The sequence below is a fragment of the Lissotriton helveticus genome, chromosome 6 (assembly GCF_964261635.1).
Source record: "Lissotriton helveticus chromosome 6, aLisHel1.1, whole genome shotgun sequence".
Lineage (NCBI taxonomy): Eukaryota > Metazoa > Chordata > Amphibia > Caudata > Salamandridae > Lissotriton > Lissotriton helveticus.
In genome coordinates, this window is record NC_136067.1 from 386,127,561 (window position 1) to 386,150,205 (window position 22,645).

At 48.5% G+C, this 22,645-nt stretch overlaps 1 protein-coding gene across 1 annotated transcript in view; it reads left to right on the plus strand.

Moving 5' to 3' along the window:
- Nucleotides 1–22,645, plus strand: part of MBOAT2 (membrane bound glycerophospholipid O-acyltransferase 2) — a 907,083-nt gene that overhangs the window by 698,321 nt on the left and 186,117 nt on the right. The window lies entirely within an intron of this gene.

The window sequence follows — 22,645 nt, forward strand, 5'->3', positions numbered from 1 at the left end:
CACAAGAACCTGTGACTGAAACAATTTGAGGAATTGGGCCTCACACAAAGAACTGTTAAATCCTCTACCCCTGTTGGTGCCAGGGCACTGTTGCACCCTGTGTCTTTGTTGCTACCAGGCTACCCCCACGGGTGGCAGTGCACTATAAAACTATAGATAACATATTCCCAAAAAGAGCTGAGAGACTGAAGGCTGAAAGTGGGCACAGTGCGTTGTCTCACTGCTGGTTTACCTTTGTAGGAGTATGCAGGGAGGGTGCTGGACAAGGGGAAACAGTCTGCTGTGCAAGTGGGGAGTCTCCACTGCGATACCTTCCCATGGCTGCCCCTTCTTCGACAGCACCCCCTTAAGTGAACTGCTTTCTGCAGTGGGGTAGCACAAGTCTAGGTAAAATGGTAAGTAAGAGATAAGGTGGCCTTAAAGGATCAATTTACAGGGATGGCTTGCCCAGTGCATGGGATAGGGTGGATCATGAGTTGAAAGGGATTACATAACTCATCATCCTCAACAGCAATGATTGTATAAGCCACCCAGACATTTCACACAGTATTAGAAGCAAAATTAGTTGAAGTTGGGATGGGCTAAGCTCTTCCCAGACCGGGCTTATGCAGCATTGAAGATAAGATGACTGAGGTGGAAGGAGACACCTCATAAAGGATTGAAAAGTGCTGGAGAAGTGGGCAACAGATATAGTGGTGAGCCAGTAGAAATCATCTTTGTTTGGTGGGAATTAGCAAGCAGCTGAAAGCACATAAACGTAACAATGTCTTGAGAAGTTGATACATTAGACAAACTATCAGCATGCTTAATCATAGAGCGAGCCCACTGGGCTCTTATGCAGAAACATCCTCCTGGAGCCCCACCAAACGATCGTCAAGATTCTGAATCTTAAAGACAGACAAAATCTTCAAAACTGTCCACACTTTAGACTAGGTTTAGTTTGATGCTAGCCGCATTATCGTCTTCCCTGACTACACTTGTCTGGTTCAGCATCAAAGGAAGTCTTTGGAAAGTGTCAAACAAAACCTGAGAGCCAGAAATATTGCATATATGTTTTTGTTTCCAGCTAACTAAAATTAATCTTTAAATACAAACCCCTCTTCTTTCCATCACCAGAGGATGCTTGTGCCTCAGTGGCAGAAAAGAGGAATCTTACTTCAAGGTCATCTCAGCATCTTCCCTCAGAGAAACAAGTAATACATGGAATGCTAAACCAAGGAACAGATGTCGCACTAGGCAGCAACCGTACAGACAAAGAAGAGTGAACACTTCAAACACCTGGCCAACCGATGCAGGAAGTTAATGCTTTGCTTGATGGTGCTATGAGCAGGGCCAAACTGGCTGTACCAGCTATTTCCCCGGGAGGCTGGAAAGGTGGGGGCCAGTTTTGAGAATGGTAGGGACCAGTTTTATTTTCACTGGGGTCCGGTTTTGCAGTGATGTTACAGTATCAGCTCCCAGTAACAAATGCAGCAGTTCTAAACACTTGCAGCTCCCTACCCTGGGGGCTGGACTGACAAATTTGCCAGGGCTACTTAGTTGCTTAGTTTTCCCAGTCCGGCCCTGGTTGTGAAAGGATGAACACTGAAAGGACTCCATCCTGAACCTGCAGTGTTTGAAGTGGGTTAATGTGATCTATTGGAGTTATCTTTATCCAGTTCCATTGATTTTTTCTGATGGATATTTCCAACCGCAAATTCCTTACCATGGGAATTTTCTCATCTTTTGTATTTCTCCATATGCCTGCCGGATCTGGAACTTTGTTTATAGCAACTGCTCCTGTGTGTTGGCAGGTGGCACCATTGGACTCTGCTTTGACCTCACTCGACCTCCAGACGTGACTGCACATCACTTTATTTCCAAACCATCAGACAGGGTTATCCAGTATTAGGGGTGTCTTTCATAGATTCACATGCCTGAATCATTCCCCGTCGTCGAGACGGGAGCCTCCGGTACATAGAAAAGTAATGTCCTATAGACATACATAGAGAAAAATAGGCCTAAGGGCCTCACCTTAGTAGCCTATCCTTGTCCTTATGTAAAAAGGACCAAACTATTAGAGCCAGCCAATCAGCTATCACCTCCCTCTAGAACCTTCCTGACAGGAGCCTCAGTCTCTCAGATTTTCTACCGCACGTTGTGCTAGGGAGTCTCCACCCTGAGCTCTCCTCAGGATCTTTTCAAAACCTACTTATTTACTTGTGACAAAGAATTCTTTCTCAAAATCTTGAACAGGAATTCTTCAGACTCTTCTCTTACAGTAAGTGATTTGTTGCCTCACAATTATAAGGAATGTCTGGATCCCAGAAGAAAGCCCTTTTCAGGGCCTGCTCTTCATGTGGGTAGAAAAGGCTCCATGTGGAGGACAAGCATGACCTATGCTTATATTGCCTTTATCCTGACCACGTCCCTAAAGACTGCAAGATATGTCGCTCTTTCCCTAACAAGACCTTAAGGGATAGAGAAGGTCGACTTCTAATTTGGCTGGACAGGCTTAAGAGATAATGTGGAGTCCTCAGAGGGAAGCTTCTCCATGACCTCAGACGTCTCCCACAAGAGGCCTAGGGGGGAGTCCCCTGGCCCCTCAGACACTCCTCCTATGAAGGTACAAAAGAAATCTTCAGAGGCAAGATCGACGACATCTTCAGTGTCTGACAAAGGCTCTCATGCCTTTAAGAAGCCTACGCACTCATCCTCTAAGCCTGCGTCATCTTCCTCGCAAAAAAGAGTTATGACGCCACTCGCCGTCTCCACAACGACGACGACCGTGTCGACGACGACAGCGTTGTCTGTTCTCGCCTCGACGACGACCACCCCATCATCGTCGGCGGCGGGTAAACCTATACCATCTATCATGCTGCCAAAGCAGTCATCGATGACGAAGCTGGGCCCGTCGACGACGGCACCGTCGACGAAGAACCCATCGACGACGAAGTTGGGCCCGTCGACGAAGAACCCATCGACGATGATAGTGGGCCCGTCGACGACTACACCGTCGACGAAGAACCCATCGACGACGAAGTTGGGCCCGTCGACGAAGAACCCATCGACGGTGAAGATAGGCCCGTCGACAACGTCGACGAGAAGTCCGCCGTAGACTGGAGAATCAACGTCGACGAAGAAAACGTCGACGAGGAATGAATCGTCGGCGAGGAACGAATCGTCGACGAGCGCGTCGTCGACTAGCGCATCGTCGACGAGGACATCGTCGACAAAGAAAATCTCGTCTGTAGACGCACCGACGACGGAGATCATGCCGTCGACGACGATACCGTCGACGGGAGGGTCGTCGACGGACCGGAACATCATTGAACCATGGAAGAAGTCCCAACTAGTAGAAACGTCGTCATGGACCCTACCACCGCCGACACCACCGGAGACAACAGGGGCTCCTGTTAAAGGTCCTGTGTCTGGCAAAGTGGCTAAAAAACTTATAACACCTGAAACGACATCACCAAGCAAGGTGCAAAGCCATTTACCATCAGAGATTCTCCAGAGCGAAGAATCTGAAGAGGAACCTACGAATCAGGCTACGTCCATTTCAGACCTTCATGTGAAATGCCAAAGCACTGACGAGGAACAAGAGGAACTGGGCTACCAGGAGCACTCTTTCCAAGCTCATGTAAGAACGGAGGTGACCCCGATGGTGTGCCTTCCTGCTTCCATTGTGGATGACCTTAAGCACCTCATCCGGGACTACCAACAACGTTTCCCGGAGGCGCCGACAACTGAGGCTGGGGTCCGAAGCCTGCTACAGATGCACCAGCGGCAGCCCCAAGACAGACGCGGCCAACTTCGCAGACCTACCAAGAGGCAGTTTCACCTCAGGTGGTAGACTCCTCAGATGAGGACGTTGAGGAACTGGAAGAGGGTGAAGTCCATGAGGATCGAACGGATCAGGAAGATGACGAGGAATATGTGGCACATTCCCCAGCTTCACCCCAACCGCGCCAGTCAGACTCTCCGCCAGTGGACATTGGCGGTTTCCATAAAATAATGGAACGGGCAGCGAAGCGTTTTCACATGGAGATGGAAACGACGGAAACAGAATGCTTCTTATACAACTTTAAGGAACAAACTAAGAAGATCACGAAATCAATTCCCATTATAGACTTTCTCTGGGACCAGGGAAAGAAACTGATGACGACGCCGGCCTCTATACCGGCGGTGGTTCCACGCCTGGATAAGAAATACAAAGCTCCCACTAAGGCGGCAGCTTGTTTTAATGGACACCCGAAGCCAGATTCGGTGGTAACCCAGGCAGCCCACAAGAATTCTCGCAACCCTTCCTCTCCCTTGTGAGCCCCACCGGACAAAGAAGGAAGGAAGTTGGACACCATCGGGAAGAGGTTCACGACGACGTCAGCCATGACCATCAAGGTGGCCAACTCCATAGCCCTGTTAGGACGTTATAACCGCCAGCTGTGGGAGGATATAGTCCCTTATGTAGCGGAACTGCCAGATACAGTTCAGGAGGAAGTCAAGGCACTGCTCTCGGAAGGACAAAATTCGGCAGCCGAGATCATCGATCGTGCCATAGATGGGGCCATGACGGGCTTTCGCCAATTAGCTGGGGCAGCAGTCCTGCGCCGCCAAGGTTGGCTTAAGGCGACTTCATTCAGGCAAGAAGTACAGACAAAGGTGCTGGACATGCCCTTCGACAGGCAACATCTTTTCGGAGCCACAATTGATGAAGCGCTCCAGACCATCAAAAAAGACACCGATACGGCTAGAGCACTGGGTACGCTGCTGGCAAGAAACCAGTCCCTTCGGGGTAACAGATCCAGGGGCCAGTCCTCCTACAGAGGGTCCTTCCAGAATAGATCCTCATATTCCTACCAAAATAAATCGCAATACCAGCAGAAGCAGCAACAGGGTCGCCAAACTTCGTATGGAAGATCGAACTTCCGAGGAAAGAACCAGAGGAGAGGCACTGGCGGACGCCAGTGACCGATTACTCCAGCCAGTCCAGCCACAATTTCCCTCATTAAAACTTGGAGGAAAGTTGACCCATTTCCTACAAAATTGGCATCTCATAACCACAGATCGATGGGTGCTACAATTAATAAGATTCGGCCATTCCCTGGAATTCACCGCAATCCCGCCTCCAACACCGCCACGCAAACTGCCGCACAAACATCTACGGCTGTTGCTCCAGGAAATATCTGCGATGTTGAAGAAAGGAGCGATCGAGACGGTTCCTCGTCTCAAAGAGGGAGGGGATTCTATTCCTGCTTCTTTCTTGTACGCAAGAAGGAGAAAAAGTGGAGGCCCATATTAGATCCCAGAGCCCTCAACTCTTTCCTTAAGAGTCAGTCGTTCAGGATGGTGACTATCCAAGAAATACTAGGCGTTCTAGAAAAAGGAGATTTCATGACATCCTTAGATCTCCAGGATGCCTACTACCACATCCCGATACTCAAAGGGCACAGAAAATTCCTAAGGTTCGAGGTGGCAGAACACCACTACCAATTCAAAGTCCTACCGTTTGGCCTCAAATCCGCACCGCGGATTTTCACGAAGTGCCTTTCCCCGGTGGCAGCCTTTCTACGTCAAATGGGTCACCAGGTTTTCCCCTACCTCGACGACTGGCTGGTGAAAGCACCCTCAGCGACAGGCGCAACCGAATCCTCCAACGCCTGCACCAATCTCTTTCTGCAGCTAGGATTGACTCTCGAGAAATCATGCATGACCCCAACCAGAAGCATCTCCTTCCTTGGGGCAACCTTGAACACGGAATGCGCAAAAGCATTTCCTTCACAGGAACGGAAACACAAGATCATATCTCTGGCCACGGCTGTGGCATCAAAAAGGTCCATAAGAGTTTGAACTTTCAAATCACTGCTGGGCATGATGTCGTCCTGCATACTCCTCATCCCGCACTGCAGACTCGGGATGCGCCCATTGCAAGAAGCCCTCGCAGTCTAATGGACTCAGAGTACAGGTTCTTTCGAGGACATAGTGAGAATAACACCACAAATATCCAAGTCCCTGCAATGGTGGATGAACCACAGGAATCTGTCGGCCGGCCTACCATTCCTACTTCCGGCAGCGCCTTTAGTGGTCACCACGGATGCATCCCTGGAAGGCTGGGGAGCTGTCCTCCAGGACCTCCAAGTAAGCGGCAAATGGACAGAGCAGGAGAAGCAATTCCATATAAACCTTCTGGAACTGCGAGCTGTGTACCTGGCACTGAAGGCCTTTTTACCACGTATCCAGAACTCCCAGGTGCTCGTCAGAACGGACAACACCACGACGATGCACTACCTGAACAAACAGGGAGGAACGCGTTCGCTCACTCTATCACGCAAGTCGCAGAAAATCTGGAACTGGCTAGTGCTCCAGGGGATCACGCTCAAAGCGGACTATGTTCCGGGCAAGGACAATACCATGGCGGACGCCCTCAGCAGACAGATGTCTCTCTCTCACAAATGGGAGCTCGACCAGAGTACGTTGGATCAGGTATTCTCCGAATGGGGAGTACCAAGGATCGACCTCTTTGCCACCAGGGAAAACGCCAAATGCCCAAACTATGCAAGCTGGCGTCCCCAACCAAGGTCACTCGGAAATGCTCTTTCCATCGGTTGGTTCAGCGTATTTGCGTACGCTTTTCCACCATTTCCGATGATTCCCAGGGTTCTCAGGAAGATGAAGGCGGAGCCTTGTACCCTGATCCTAATTGCCCCGTTCTGGCCGAGGCAGCACTGGTTCTCGGATCTTCATCGCCTCTCCATCAGGGCACCGATTCGTCTGAAGCAGCACCCAACCCTGCTGACAATGTCCAACGGGCAGATCCAACATCCGAACCTACAATCGCTCAGATTATCAGCCTGGCTCCTGAGCACAGAGAATTCTGTCATCTAGACATTCCGCAGGAGTGCAGGGATGTACTGGCGAAAGCGAGAGCGGACAGTACCAACAGAACGTACTCTCTAAAGTGGAAACGTTTCTGCTTGTGGTGTGTTGAGAACGGACTGTCGCCTCTTCATGTTACACCTGTACAGATCTTGCCATACCTTCTGCACTTGGCACAGTCAGGGTTGGCGCATGCATCTATAAAAGTGCATTTGGCATCAATTTCACGATTCACCAGGTCCTCAAAGGCTCCTTCGCTTTGGTCCAGTAGGCTTATTAAGCAGTTCCTCAAGGGATTATATAGGTCCTTCCCAAGACCTAGAAGGATCCCGCCTACATGGCACCTCAATTTGGTCCTCACCCAACTCATGAAGCACCCTTTTGAGCCCATTCATCGAGCACCCATCAAGTACATCTCATGGAAGGTGGCTCTTCTGCTCGCTCTAACATCGGCCAGGAGAGTCAGCGAGTTACAAGCTCTATCCATTCAGGAGCCATTCATGCAGTTTAAACAAGACAGAGTGGTGCTGAGGATGAATCCCAAATTCATACCGAAAGTGCCTTCAGACTTTCACCTTAATGAACCGGTGGTTCTACGTTCCTTCTTTGCAAACCCTACCACTGCAGCAGAAAGAACGTTACACTCCTTAGACCTCAAAAGGTGTATAAAGTTTTACCTGGACAAGACGAAAAACTTCAGGAGGTCGTCACAGCTTTTTGTGGCCTACAGTAGTCCACGCTTGGGTCTGCCTCTAACGAAACAGAGCATCTCCAGGTGGATCTCTTCAGCGATAGCATTCTGCCATGAGAAGGCCGGACGGCCGTTGAATGCTACTGTTCATGCATATTCCACCAGAGCAATGTCCACATCAGTATCGCTGTTCGCTGGAGTGCCGATTCTGGACATTTGCAGAGCGGCGACATGGAAGTCACCGCACACATTCTCCAGACACTACTGCCTGGATGTTGAGCTTCTGCAGGACGCTGCAGTGGGACAGGCGGTGCTTCGACATCTATTCCAGTGAGGTGAGCCTTCCAACATCCCGCCATCCTGGTATGCACATCTCTTGTTGTTATGATATATATGTATTGATGTATGCTGATGTTTCAGAGTCGCATGATAATAGATGTATTATCGGAAATGACTATATTTATAACATGCTTACATCAGAAATGTGCATTATATATTGCTGACTACTCTGATTCAGGCATGTGAATCTATGAAAGACACCCCTAATACTGGATAAGAAACGCGTTACTTACCTGTAACAGCAGTTATCCAGTATTGGTGTCTTTCATAGATTCACATGCAACCCTCCCGCCTCCCCTGGAAGGACTCACGCTCTCTCTCTAACTATATTACGCCTACCTAGCTTGGTGCGTACGAAAATCTGAGAGACTGAGGCTCCTGTCAGGAAGGTTCTAGAGGGAGGTGATAGCTGATTGGCTGGCTCTAATAGTTTGGTCCTTTTTACATAAGGACAAGGATAGGCTACTAAGGTGAGGCCCTTAGGCCTATTTTTCTCTATGTATGTCTATAGGACATTACTTTTCTATGTACCGGAGGCTCCCGTCTCGACGACGGGGAATGATTCAGGCATGTGAATCAATGAAAGACACCAATACTGGATAACTGCTGTTACAGGTAAGTAACGCTTTTCATCCGGAGCTCTGCCCCTAACTGTTGTCGGTTTTCACTGCTGCTAAAATTCCATTTTCAGCAAAAAGACAGTGTCCTAGGACAATGTCCTCTCCTCTCCAGCAAAACACAGGCTTCAAACCTTGCCACTACTGCAGGAAACATATGTCGGTCATGGACCACCACCATGCTTGGCTGTGTGTTCTACGGTGTAGGTGCGATCATAGTCCAGCAACAAATGCACCCTGATGCACCCAAAAGTGATCAGGGAGTGGAAAGTGAAACTATATATCTCTGTATGTAGGTGAACACAAAAAGTGAGGTGATCTTGCTCAAGACAGCAGACCCCCCCTCCAAGTTGCAGGCTCTCTTCCATTCCAGGTCTGTGTCCCACTTAAGGTTACTGCATTCCGATAAGTTGGTGAGGAAGTTGAGGAACACGTTTTGCCACAAGTGGCGAAGTCCAAGCAGGGCTCATCTGTCTCACCTTTCCCACTCTGGTGAGAAGTCATGCAGTCGGCACTCCAAAGACCAGTCTCTGCTGGCATCACCCAACTCGGAGCCTGTTCTAAGGCTGGTCTTGGCTCATCTGAGTTCCCTAGGCCATTGATGATTCTGCAGCAGACGGAGATCTTTAGGGAGACCATGCTGGAACCTTTCAGAATGATGCCGACTCCATCTGGAGTGCCTTTACACCCCACAAAACCCTTGGTACCCCAGCTGGGCTTCTGCCAGAGAGTCTAACCTCAGTGCCTACTGACCCCATTGGGCTTTTGTACCGCCTCCCTGGCACTCCTGTGTCGGAAGGTTTGTTGGGTCCAACTGCCCTGATTTCAACCCGACTCCAGCAATGCCCACACTGGCTCACACCGTGGGTGTTGCCAACAGATTACCAATGCGCCACTCACAACTTTGAATGAACCCTGGCCCCTTCTTTTGACATCAGTAATATAGTAGGCTGGTAGCTTTGTTCGGATCAGATTCTGACGCCGTTCATGGGCTCCAAGATGCTTCACATGACAAGGTTGGCAAGGCATACCATTTGCTCCACCCTCATTACACTTATTTTGGCTTATATTTAGATCTACATAATGTTAGTGTCCTAAATATTACCCTAGAAACAGGTGCCCCTAACTGAGGAGAGTACCTCTTTTGCAGTAGTAGCCTACAAAACAGTACTAGTGTTGGAACTACAGCGATCTACTATTTAAACTATGGCTGGCCTACTAACAGCAATCCTGTAGCTTAGGAATGCTCCTTCATAGCCCTTACTGCCTTTTAATGACGCCCCGATGGAAACCTTGATGATGACTTGTTCTAAACTGTGTTCACCTCCGCCAGGAAGTCCTCTTGTAGCAAGGTGTCATAGGCCTAACTCTGGGGGATCTGGCCTTTTTGACTCTGCACCTGACGTCTGTGAACTTGGTACTTTTTTTATTTTACTTTATTTTTTTTTTGGTAGAGTTTTATATAGCGCGAACTAGACCCGAACCGAATCAGGTATCAGAGCGCTTTACATAGCACAAGTTACGTTTTACATGAGAACACACACTGATTTGCCCAGAATCACAGGAGGTTTTGGCGTCGTTACCGAGACTCGAACCCAGATTCCCAGGTCTGAGGTCGAGCGCCTTAGCTATTAGGCTAACTCCTCTCCCCATTGAGTTTCTTGAGTTTCTTCTCAGCTTGAAAACTTGTGTCAGGATTCTTCTGAATAGCAATGATTGCCTACTACAAGTTAGCACATTTCAAATGCATGTCAGTTTAAAATTACATTTTACACTCTTTCTGGCACATTTAGCTTACTATATTGAGTTCAAAATATTTTATTGAATTTTCATAATTAACACATACAGACAATACAGAAAAATTATTCATGAGCGAAAATACCCAATCAAAATAAGAAATTTACAAAAACAATAATGAATTACAATAGGTATAGATGTATAAATATTCATTTAAAGAAGGGAAGGTAAACAAAATTACAGGCTCAGCCGGCGTTCTCAACATGCTGAAATCAGAAGGTTTGACCTTTCTTTCAGTCACAACCTGCTGTCTCCTTCTGATGGAGCCAGAGGAAGTGATCTGGTTTTCATCCTTAGCCAGATGTTTCAAGCCAATAAAACCGGATTCCGTGATCTTGCTTATCCAGTTTTCTCACGCAAATCACAATAGAGGTTGTGATCTGGTTTCCACGTTGCTGTCTTATCCTGGTGAAGCCAGAGGCTGCGAGCTAGTCCACAGTACTAGGCTGCTGTCTCAACCTGCTTAGTGCTTAATTTGTAAAAGTATACATGGCGGGGACCTCGTCAGGAGGCCATTGCAGTTTGCACCACATATTGTCCCAGCCAATATTGCCCATGACAGCACCAACACAACTACTAACCATCCCACTACCACAGATATAACAGTCAGTGGCGTAGGAAGGAGGGTGCGGTGGGTGCAGGCCGCCCCAGGAGTCATCAATGAGGGGGATGACAAAATGGCAAAAATATGTGTTTTGAACACATATTTGTGCCATTTTGTCAAGCCATGGGTGACAAGAAATTTTCAGCACAGGGTACCACCTGACCTTGCTGTGCCACTGGTAACAGTTCGGAATATTCCAGGCCCACCAAAGCTATAAGAATGGCTGGAGCGGAAGGCATTAGTTATTGTTAAAGTAGGTAGAATTATTATTTACTTAAAGCTTCTAGTAGCAAGATGAGCCAAATGTGTTCCCTACTGTTCCACCAGATAGAGAATTTAAACCTATTGATGCGTTTGAAAAGAGGATGATTTTTTTCTGCTAGTTTAGCAGAGAAGTCCTTGAACTTTGTCTGCTTGCTGGGATGCTACACACATATACTTTAGGATATGGCCAGCAAGATTTTGCCAGCCATCCCGGACGAGTGCAGGACTGTCTTCACTCAGACAATCTAAAGGGGGCAGGTCCCAGTAAAATTTGTCTTGGGAGACAGCCTGGACATGTCAGACTATGTGGGTCACACCACGAGCATCAGTGAGTGATTAGGCATCATGCCTGGATACACACCACATGACTTTCTATTGACGTGCAGGCATCCATTACTGATCTGCCATTTGACAGTTCCAGGCTTTTTTTTGCCAGAAGGGGAATTATGCACTGAAATGTTTTAAAGACAGCGGTTCCATGGCCTACTCCTTGTTTGCTGTCTCCAGCCCGTCAGTTACATGGGGTGCTCTAGCTCCAGTGCCTGGATACCCTCACAGGTGATAAGCTGCCCCATACAGATTGATTTAACATAACATGAACAAAATTGTAAATTCAGAGATAAACCTTGCCTACTACCTAGGGCAGCCTTTGCAAGTCTTAGAAAGGCCAATGTATCCATTTTGTGACTTAAAAGGATGTGGTGGTGGCAGAAGCTGTCAACACCACCAGTGACAGCAGTTGTCTTCTTCCTTCTACCCTGCCGCAGTTGCAGCCAAGCCACTTTTACCTCCTCCCCATAATCATGTAGGACTGGTAGGGGACAGAATAACTATTTTTCCTGTCAGACTGGTGTGCTCTAACTTCATAACCATGGGTGCTGCAGATCATTCACCAAGGTTACTCCCTCCCAATCCCATCCACCCACCCTTGTATCCCTCCTGTTTTTCTTCGGCTATTTCCTTGCTGAACAAAACCGAATGTATCACATTAGCGTTGCTGCCTTTTTCTACAGAAGGGCACACTGAAGCCATTTCTGACATGGAGGATGGGAGAACTCCCGAACTGATTGACTATTTCAAACATTTTGCTTCCCTTCTAATGCCACAGCTATTGAACATGTTCATGGTGAAACACAAAACCAACCTACTGACGTTTAGGAAGGTGCTCAAAACCTGGCTTTTTAATCAAAAAATCTCAATGCAGCTTTTCAGTCTTTCTTATGGAGTTATCGCCTAGACACCCTAGGGCAGAGGTCTTCAAACTTTTGGATGCCGAGACTCCCCAGTCAAAATGTTTAGGCGTAAGGACCCCCTCCTGACAGAAAATTCTAAACCTATAGGCAGATCTATTGGAATTATGAGGCAGGTGAGGACCAAATTATGCTGCAGGCTCGACTAAATTATATGGTAAGAAAATATAAATAATGCTATCTGATGCTGCATATTTTGGGATAGTATTGCTTCATTATTTTGAAACTGTTTACACACACTAACGCTGAGGAAATATTTCACCTCATCAGTACCAGTTTATAACGAAAATGTAGCAATAAACAACAAAGATGTCTAGTCAACCTTTTTGAAGGGCCTTCCACTCTGCAGGAATACGCGTTGCCACATTAAAAGCTCACCTGGCCCTGGCTGGCAGCAGTAGGGGTCCCCCAAAAACCCTGGCGGTCTTATGCATTGTTAAGAAGTTTACCCACGTCTCTTTCCTCTCACCCCCTCCCTTCCATTCCTCTCCCAAGCCTGGATCCCTCTCTCACTTTGCTAGCCTTTTTCTTTCACCCCTTTTTACAACTTCTGAACACTTCCATTCAACCTCTCACTTCACCTTTTGCCATTCTCGCTTTTCACTGCCCATATCTCTTGCATTTATCTCATGGCCTCTCTGGACCCGTCACCTCTCACCCCTCATCACTTCTCATTCACCTCAAGTCTCTCCCTTCAAATTTCTGTCTATTTGTATTTGACACCTCTCCAGTCCCCCATTCATCTTTCACATCTCCCCTTTGTTGTTCCACAACTTCTTGAACCAACGTCCTTCTCCCCTGTTACCTCAGCACTCACCTCAGTGCTCCCTCTCTTCCCCTATTGCTGCTGTCCCTCACCCACGTCGCATCAAATTCTCTTTTTACATCACAGATCATCTCTCAGCTATCTTCTCTCACAGTATAATAGTATCCCTCCTCTATGCCCTCACCTTTTGCTCACACTCACTTATCCTCTTGCGTTTCTGCACTTCCCTAAGCACTACACATTTCTCCTAATCCCTGACCTCTTAAATCGAATTCTCTGGCTCCCTTGCTGTCCTCTCTCATGCCATCTCCTTTCACCCTCTCATCTCTCCTCACCGCCTGTGCGAATCTGCTTATTGTTCCCTAATTCAGGAAGGCATGAATAGTCGGCCTCACTGTTTTGGTGCAGGCCGCACAGTTATGGAACCTGCCCCCTCCTTTGCTTCACTCGACCAAGAATCTATTATCCTTTAGGAACCTATAAAAACCTGGCTCTACGCCCTGTAGGTTACCCCATTTGGCTGGTTCTCCTTCCCCTTCTGTGTGTTTCTCATTTGCCATTTCAGGCAACAGATGGTTTTTAGCCCCAGGACACCTTTTTGTAACAGTAGCGCACTACTAATGGAAATAATATTAATAGGCAGAAGTGTGACCAGGAATGTGTGACCCCCCTTTCTATCACTTCACGACCCCCCTGGAGGCCGTGCCCCACACTTTGAAGACCCCTGCTTTAGAAGGATGTGAATGTTTACCCATTAGCACTGGGATGCTAACATCTGTTATGTTATTTTAACTCAACATCACTCCTGAATCACCACAACGGGGTATCTCAGCGCTGCGGGTAAACACCAGCAGCAGGACCAAAGGGCAAATTTAGAACAAGTAAGTCTTTAGTAATTTTGTGAATTTGATGTAGTCTTTGCAGGTGCGAATATAGAAGGGAAAATGATTCCAATAGGTAGGGGCCAAATAATAAAAACGCTTGAAATGCAATCGCCGCCCTTTCTCTATTTCACTGAATAACCTTTCACTGTCGCCAACAAAAAAAATAGAAAATCACAAACTGAAACTTTTATTTATTTTACTTTTTACATAGTTGCAAAGAGACCCAATAGAAATGTGACTCTTCAGGCAACAGTCATTTTTTGACACTGTATGCAAGAGTTTAACATCCCAACAAGCAAATTGTTACTGGCTAAAAAGCTATGATTGGCTTAAGGAATCACACATGACTAATGGAAATAATATTAATAGGCAGAAGTGTGACCAGGAATGTGCGACCCCTTCCTATCACTTCACGACTCCCTGGGGGTCGGACCCCACAGTTTGAAGACCCCTGCCCTAGGGTAATAGTCACGCTTTATACATTTCATTTCATTTCATTTAATTGACGTTGTACACACTGGGGCTATTACTGAATATCTTGAGATGGCTGTGATTTTGGTTCTCCTGTAGCATGCTGGACCCCAATATCAGCATGCATCTTACAGTCCCATTTCACTTATTAATGTGGAGACAAAAATCTTAGCCAGAGTCCTAGCAAACAGTCTAGCCAGTGATTTATTTGCTAATATATCCAGACCAGAACAGTTTCACGCTGCGTCGGAGCACAAACACTGCTTCAGAAGGATTTAAATGGCCTTGTCCTGGGTACCGGAGTTCTCTGCCACTAATGTGTGGAAATATACCTTTTTAGGGATACACTGGTGCAGGGTCACCCTTTTGTCCACGGGTTTGAAGACCAACAAAGTAGTGATTAGCACTGGAATAGGAATAAATAGCAAGTTTATTAATCACTCATGAGTGGGACCACGTCCACACATCACTCTCAAGTGCTGGAGGAGGTAGTACACTGAAGTCACAGCACACAGAGCTTTTATACAGTTTTTCAGCAGTGTAATCATGTGAACAGAAATTGGAAGGACACGTTTTGAAATAGTTTTCAACAAACAAGGGCAGAAGAATAACCACTTGGTCAGCAAAGTGGGAGGTGGAGCAGGAGTGCTTATGGCAGCAGAAATGATTGACAGTTAACAGGTGTGCTGCCAGCTGCAAACTCTCAGCACGTACAGAGCGACCTTTGACCCTCCGGGTAGGTCGCTTCCCCACCGCTGCAGCGCCACCTGTGCCTGTGACCCGCCTGCTCTGCTCCCTGTGTGCCAGTGTCTGCTGCCCATTTTGATTTCTGTACCCCGTTTTCCCGCCGATGCCTCCCGTGCGGCCCCGCCCCCGGTGGCTATTCGCTGACCACCCTCCCGCCTCCCTTTAAATGGCGGCCGCTGCGCGGTAGAGACAGCGACCCTTGACCCTCCGAGTAGGTCGCTTCTCCACAGCTGCAGCGCCACCTGTGCCTGTGACCCGCCTGCTCTGCTCCATGTGTGCCAGTGTCTGCTGCCCATTTTGATTTCTCTACCCCTGTGTGACTGTCGCCCTTCTCTCCCTTGGAGCCTCGCTCGCCGCTGCTCCCCCGTTTTCCCGCCACTGCCTCCCGTGCGGCCCCACCCCCTGTGCCCATTCGCTGACCCCTCCTCCCCATCGCCCTTTAAATGGTGGCCGCTGCGAGACAGCGCAGCGGACACGCGCCGCCGGCGCGCAGAAGGCGGCCCTAAGGCAAGCCCGTCCGCACCTGGACAGCGCCTAGCGCCACAACCCCTGGCCCCGACGTCTCCAGGGCACCCGACTGAGGTACGACACCGCCACCCTCATCGCACTCAACACAGGACGATCTGCCGCCTGCCTCCGAGGCGCACCCACGGACCCTTCACCTGCCAAGCATGCAAATTCTCCTGCCTCCGAACCTGCACACCTCCCACAGCAGCAACAACAACAACCATCTCAAGTGCATCCTCCTCAACACCCGCTCTGTCCACAAACACGCCATCGAACTCTGGGAACTCCTGGATACAACAGCACCAGACGTCGCCTTCCTCACGGAAACCTGGATGAACGCCTCCTCGGCCCCCGACATCGCCATAGCCATCACGGACGGCTACAAAATCACCCGGAAAGACCGCGTCAACAAAACTGGAGGAGGCATCGCCATCATCTACAAGAACACCATCAGCGTCACTACCAACGCCGAAGACACACTCACCGCCACCGAACACCTACACTTCCAAATCCACACCGACCCCCAGATCACCCTCAGAGGAACGCTCATCTACAGACCCCCGGGCCCACGGACACAATTCTGCGAAACCATCACCGACTTCATCAGCCCGCACGCCCTAACCTTACCAGAGTACATCCTCCTAGGGGACCTGAATTTCCACCTGGAGAAAAACAACGACAACACCACCACCCTGCTCGACAACCTCGACAACCTCGGACTCAAGCAACTGGTGGACCCCCCCGCCCCCCACTACGCCGGCCACACGCTCTACACCATCTTCTCGGCCAGCAGCCACGTTGCCTTCTGCCACTCCACCGGACTACACTGGACCGACCACAGCTGCATCCATTTCACCTTCAAGAAGACCACATCTCACCACCACACACTACAGATCCCCCGCAGATGCTGGAGCAAAATCACCACAGACCAGCTGACCACATTGCTGAGCCAGAACCCACCGGTCGACACCCCTGACACCAACAACGCAGCAGACAATCTAGCACAATGGATCACCAACTGCGCCGACGACCTCGCTCCACTGAAGAAACCCCCAGGCAAGACTAGCAACAGAAAATCCTCATTGTTCACAGACACCCTCAAAATCGCAAAGAAATCGTGCCGAACCCTCGAAAAAGCCTGGCGCCAAAAGCGGACATCAGAAAACATGACAGCCCTCAAGAGCGCCACCCGCGAATACCACCAGATGATCCGCACCACCAAAAGGACATCGTTCAAAGAGTGGCTGGACAACAGCTCCCACAACAGCAAGGAACTCTTCAGCATCGTCAAAGAGCTCTCCAACCCCAGCGCCAGCAACAACGACATCACACCGTCGCAAGACCTCTGCAACTCCCTCGCCACATTCTTCCACCGCAAGATCACAGATATACATGACAGCTTTGGACCCCAGACCCCGCCCCCAGCCACTAAACCAACGACCCGCACCACCACCCTCAGCGCATGGACCCACATCAGCACTGAAGACACCACCCGCGTCATGAACACCATCCACTCCGGCTCCCCCTCCAACCCATGCCCTCATCACATCTTCAACAAAGCTGACACCACCATCGCACCCCACCTCCAGAACGTCATTAACAGCTCCTTCACGTCAGCTACCTTCCCTGGAAGCTCGAAACACGCACAAATCAACGCTCTTCTGAAAAAACCAACAGCGGACCCCAAAGACCTCAAGAACTTCCGCCCCATCTCTCTGCTCCCCTTCCCGGCCAAAGTCATCGAGAAGACCGTCAACAAACAGCTGACTGCATTCCTCGAAGAAAACAGCTTGTTCGACCCATCCCAGTCCGGATTTCGAGCCAACCACAGCACCGAGACCGCCCTCATCGCAGCCACGGATGACATCAGGACCCTGATGGACAACGGAGAGTCAGCCGCTCTCATACTCCTGGACCTCTCGGCAGCCTTCGACACCGTCTGCCACCGCACCCCAATAACCCGCCTCTACAACACAGGGATCCAAGGAAAGGCCCTGGACTGGATCACATCGTTCCTCTCCGACAGAACCCAGAAAGTCCGCCTCCCTCCCTTCCGCTCCGAGGCCACCAAGATCATCTGCGGCGTACCCCAAGGCTCCTCACTCAGCCCAACTCTCTTCAATATCCACATGAACCCCCTCGCCACCATCGCCCGCAAACTCAACATCAACATCCTCTCCCACGCCGACGACACCCAACTTATACTCTCCCTCACCAAAGACCCTCTCACCGCCAAAGCCAACTTCCAGGACGGAATGAAAGAGGTCGCAGAATGGATGAGGCACAGCCGTCTGAAGCTCAACTCGGACAAGACTGAGGTCCTCATCCTCGGACAATCCCCTTCCGCCTGGGACGACTCCTGTTGGCCCACGTCGCTGGGCACCGCACCGACACCCACTGACCACGCACGCAACCTGGGATTCATCCTTGACTCCTCTCTCACGATGACCAAGCAAGTCAATGCAGTCTCGTCCTCGTGTTTCAACACCCTGCGCATGCTCCGAAAGATCTTCCGGTGGATCCCCACCGAAACCAGAAAAACGGTCACCCAGGCCCTCGTCACCAGCCGACTGGACTACGGGAACGCCCTCTATAGGCAAGAACCACAGCCATATTTCAGAAATGCCTTCAGCGCATACAGAACGCCTCCGCACGACTCATCCTCGACATCCCCCGCCACAGCCACATATCCGCCCACCTGAGAAACCTGCACTGGCTCCCCGTCAGCAAGAGGATCACATTCAGGCTGCTCAACCACGCACACAAAGCGCTCCACAACATGGGCCCTGAATACCTCAACAACCGCATCTTGTTCCACACCCCCACCCGCCAGCTCCGTTCCTCCAGCCTCGCCCTCGCCACGTCCCACGGATTCGCAGAACCACCACGGGAGGAAGATCGTTCTCCTACCTAGCAGCGAAGACATGGAACTCCCTCCCCGCACACCTACGACTGACCCAGGACCATCTCATCTTCAGGAAACACCTCAAGACCTGGTTATTCGAGCAGTAGTAGCACCCCCCCCCTTTTTCCTCCAGCGCCTTGAGACCCTCACAGGTGAGTAGCGCGCTCTACAAATGTACTGATTGATTGCTTTTAGCTGAGTCAGGAAGTCCTCTAAAATAGATAGCACAGGCAGAGTGAAAAGACGAAAGAATTACAAAGGAAACTTAAATGGATACCACAGCCAAAATGGCTGCAGCTTATGCCAAGTAAAATATTACCCGTCTTCCAAAAATGCATTGTCACTTTTAGACTTTGAAAATGCGTTTGAGTCCCTTGACTATATTTTTCTGCACAAGATCTTGCGTCAAATTAATTTTGGCTCTCTTCATATTTCATATCATGGTCCCTCTAAACCTGTTAGCCAAGATTAGAATTGAGTGTTGTCTGCCCTTTACTGTTGAGAGGGGCACAAGACAGTGGTGCCTCATCTCAATTCTTCAGTTTGCCCTAGCATTGGATCAGATGCAATGTTTGGTTCAGGGCTTTCAGTGGGAAGGGCTAAGATTGTGTATTGCTGTACACAGACAATATGCTGGTCTTCTTGCGGTACCTATGAAGGATAGGAAAAAGATCGCCTTCTACATCTTGTTGTTGAGTGGGGGAAGTTGACCATAATGCAAATCAGTTGGGGGTGTATGGACACTTAACTGGTATCCAAATTAAGGGTCCACCACGATTTTTTTTTTTTTTTAAATTTATATGGTGCCCAGCTACCCGAAGGTTTCCCGGCACCCACGAGCGCGTAGGACAAGAGATACAAGCAGGAAGTTATGTATAAAAAAAAGATTAAAGAGCCATGTTTTTACGCCTTTGCGAAATTTAAGGTAGTGCTTTTCTAGACGTAAATTAATTGGTAGGGAGTTCAGAGGGAGGGAGCCAGATAGGCAAAGGACTGTCCTCCCATCCTGGCTCGTTTGATTCTGGGAACCTGGAATTTGAATCGATTAGAGGAACGTAGTAGGCGTGGGGGGTGGTAATGGTAGTTTTAAATACCTCATTGCCCATATCACCCATTTTTAGGGCTCCCGCCCTGCGTTGCACTGCGCAGCAGTGCTCGCAGCGCGAGCCCTTTAGTAGGTGAAGAAACGGGGTTTGTAAGCTGCCCTAGGAATCGCACAAGCTCGTGCGTGTACTTTTCCTTTTGTGGGCCGCTATTGGCCTGTACGTGCGTCTTTTAATGAAAGACTGAATGCAATAGGCCACAGGCGGGCGCATTGCTCCGCCCATGGCCTATTGGTGTATATTACGTGCACCAAGCACGTAATAGACTCAAATAGGCCATGTGGTCACGTGTGTCACAGTGGTGCGGGCTCACGCAACACTCTGGGGCTTCTTTGTTTTTGAAGCGATCGCAAAAGTGAAAGCGATCGCTTTTTCTGCCGTTTGGTTCTTCCTTCTCGTTTGCCCTTGTTTCTGTTACATTGTGCGTGGCATAGACAGCCTTCATGATGTGTGCTTGCACAACATGAAGCGAGCTCAGTGACATAAGTGTATTTTTATTGCTGTCTTCTGACCTTGCTTTTTTTTTTTTTTTTTTAAACGTTGCTTTTCCGTTTTCATAAGGTTTGCCTACACTTACTGAATTCTGGTAGCTATCAATTCTTTTATAATATCTTTTCCTGAACTCATTTACTGACATGCATCTGTGCTCCCTGCATAGTCTTTTTATTCTTGGCCTGCCCTGTTGGGTGCCTAGTTAAATACCTGCCTGCTTCTCCTCTGCTTTCGGTTACACTGAAGGTGGATATGGACAGCCTTCCAAACGTTTTCCTGCAGTCTGAGCGCTGGTTATGTTTTGCTACCAGGGAGTTATCGATCTCCTTATCCAGGTTTTGAGCTACCAAGTACGAACGCGTCTAACAAGCCTGTGCTTAGCCTCGTTTGCGTTTCTTGCATTTTGTGAGTTTCCTTTTTCCTCACCCACTTCCCCGCTTGGCTTTCACTGTTTGAATAGGCGGCATGAGACATTGTGTTGCGAGAGGGTACGCTTCATCAAACTTGTTGCCTACACCCAGTTTATTAACATAACCATCCGGTTCACATTAATGCTGTAAGGGGTCAAATGCACTTTTTAAGGTTGGCTGTAGAGCCATTTTCTCTTTGTGACAATTCTCAAAGGACCAGTGTGCTTGTGCCTTGCACAGCAAGGTTGGGGCGTGTGCATACATGCGCTGCTTGAGCTTCAGAGTGTGCAGTGTTCAGTCTTCCTTTATGTTTATTAAGGTCTCTACAGTCCTTCTATGTGGTTCCATTTGCGTTTTGTCCCCCTCCCTTTTTCTCCACCTCTTATCAACCTTTGAAAGCTCATTGAGTGAGCAGAGTGCTGCTGAATCTAGTTACCTTTCTACCTGCTCACAGTTCTGACTCACGTATTCTCCCTGCACTCGCTATCCAGTAGTATTCATGAAAGGCTTGTGTGTGAAATGAAACTGCTACTGCACATCTCTCATTCTTGATACCATTGTATGATGAGTCTGGTCCACTTGGGGTACCCATACAGAAATACAGGTACTCCTAGCTGCTGCTTCTCTCTGAGCTTGCAGATACTGAGTGTTGGGGGTAGAGTTATTAGGAGAAGATGCTGCTTTGGGAGGCAACCAGATGAGAGATTGAGAAAGGGTAACTTGAGGGGGATATGTAGAGAGACGAATGGAAAGGTGAACAGAATCAATCAATCCCTCTTTCTTTTTTTAATGCGCCCAGAACAAGGCACTGCTTATTTGAAAAAGCTGCTGTTGGGACAAGAGAAAAGTACATCACTTTATACTTTAAGATAAAGAGCAAGAATGTACATTTAGCTGCACAATCGGTGGCAGCAGGCTTTACACTAATATGGCAAGTTTACTATCCCTCCAAACACACAGTCTCGCAAAAAAACATCTTCATGCTGAAAATTCAAATAAACCCCCGTATGGAAGAAGCAAGACCATGAGTCAATGCAAAGTGTTTTCATTTTCACGGGTTTCATTACAGCACCTCTTCCAATATTTTAGTGGATTTGAACAATTGTATCTAGCCTGGGAAGTTATTCACTTGCTCAAATGAAAATCTTCTGAGCAATTCCGTTTTATGTATTCCATGTTGTTCCACACATGGCATTCATAGGCCCATGTGCTCGCTCACTCAACCAAACATCACACCAAATCCACACAGCTCCCTTGCTATTTATAATTTAACACACAATGGCGTTCTACCACTCAATCTCTGTTATCGCAATCGCTAAATTAAAAAGCTTGAGATTTCCCAGACGAATGTCTCCACCTTATATGACCACCTTCTAACCTTGACGTAGTGCTCCAAGTGCAGCCATCTTTTGTGACTTTAACTCCTGATTGGAAGTAAGCCTCTCAACCATGTCTTCACTATAGAGCAGAACTTTACAAGCTCTGGACCTTACTTCTTAGCTCCTTATGGGGGAATGTCTAGTAGTTGATCAAACATCACTACATATCTGAATCCTGCACTGTGCCTTTCATGGCAGACTCGCCTCAGTGTGGATCGACCGTGGTAATTAGAGTAGACCCTTACAAATTAATGCTCACCTAGAGTTTATAATTTAGCAAACTCGTGAGCTTACTTCCAAGTATCTTCTTTTTAACCATCTAATGTCACTTTGTCTGATGATCTGTCCTCTGACTTTGAGCAGCCTTAGCAGACTGATGTGATATCTTGCATATTCAATATATACGCTTAAGTCCATTGTGTAAGTTCAGGTCTCCTTGTGCCAATATTAGCACAGTCCTTTGAAGGTCAACAGCTCATTTGACAGAATACCCTGTACATTCTCATATGTCTAAGAATACAACCTCATTCTCAAACCAGCATTTACAATGCAATAGGTCTCGCA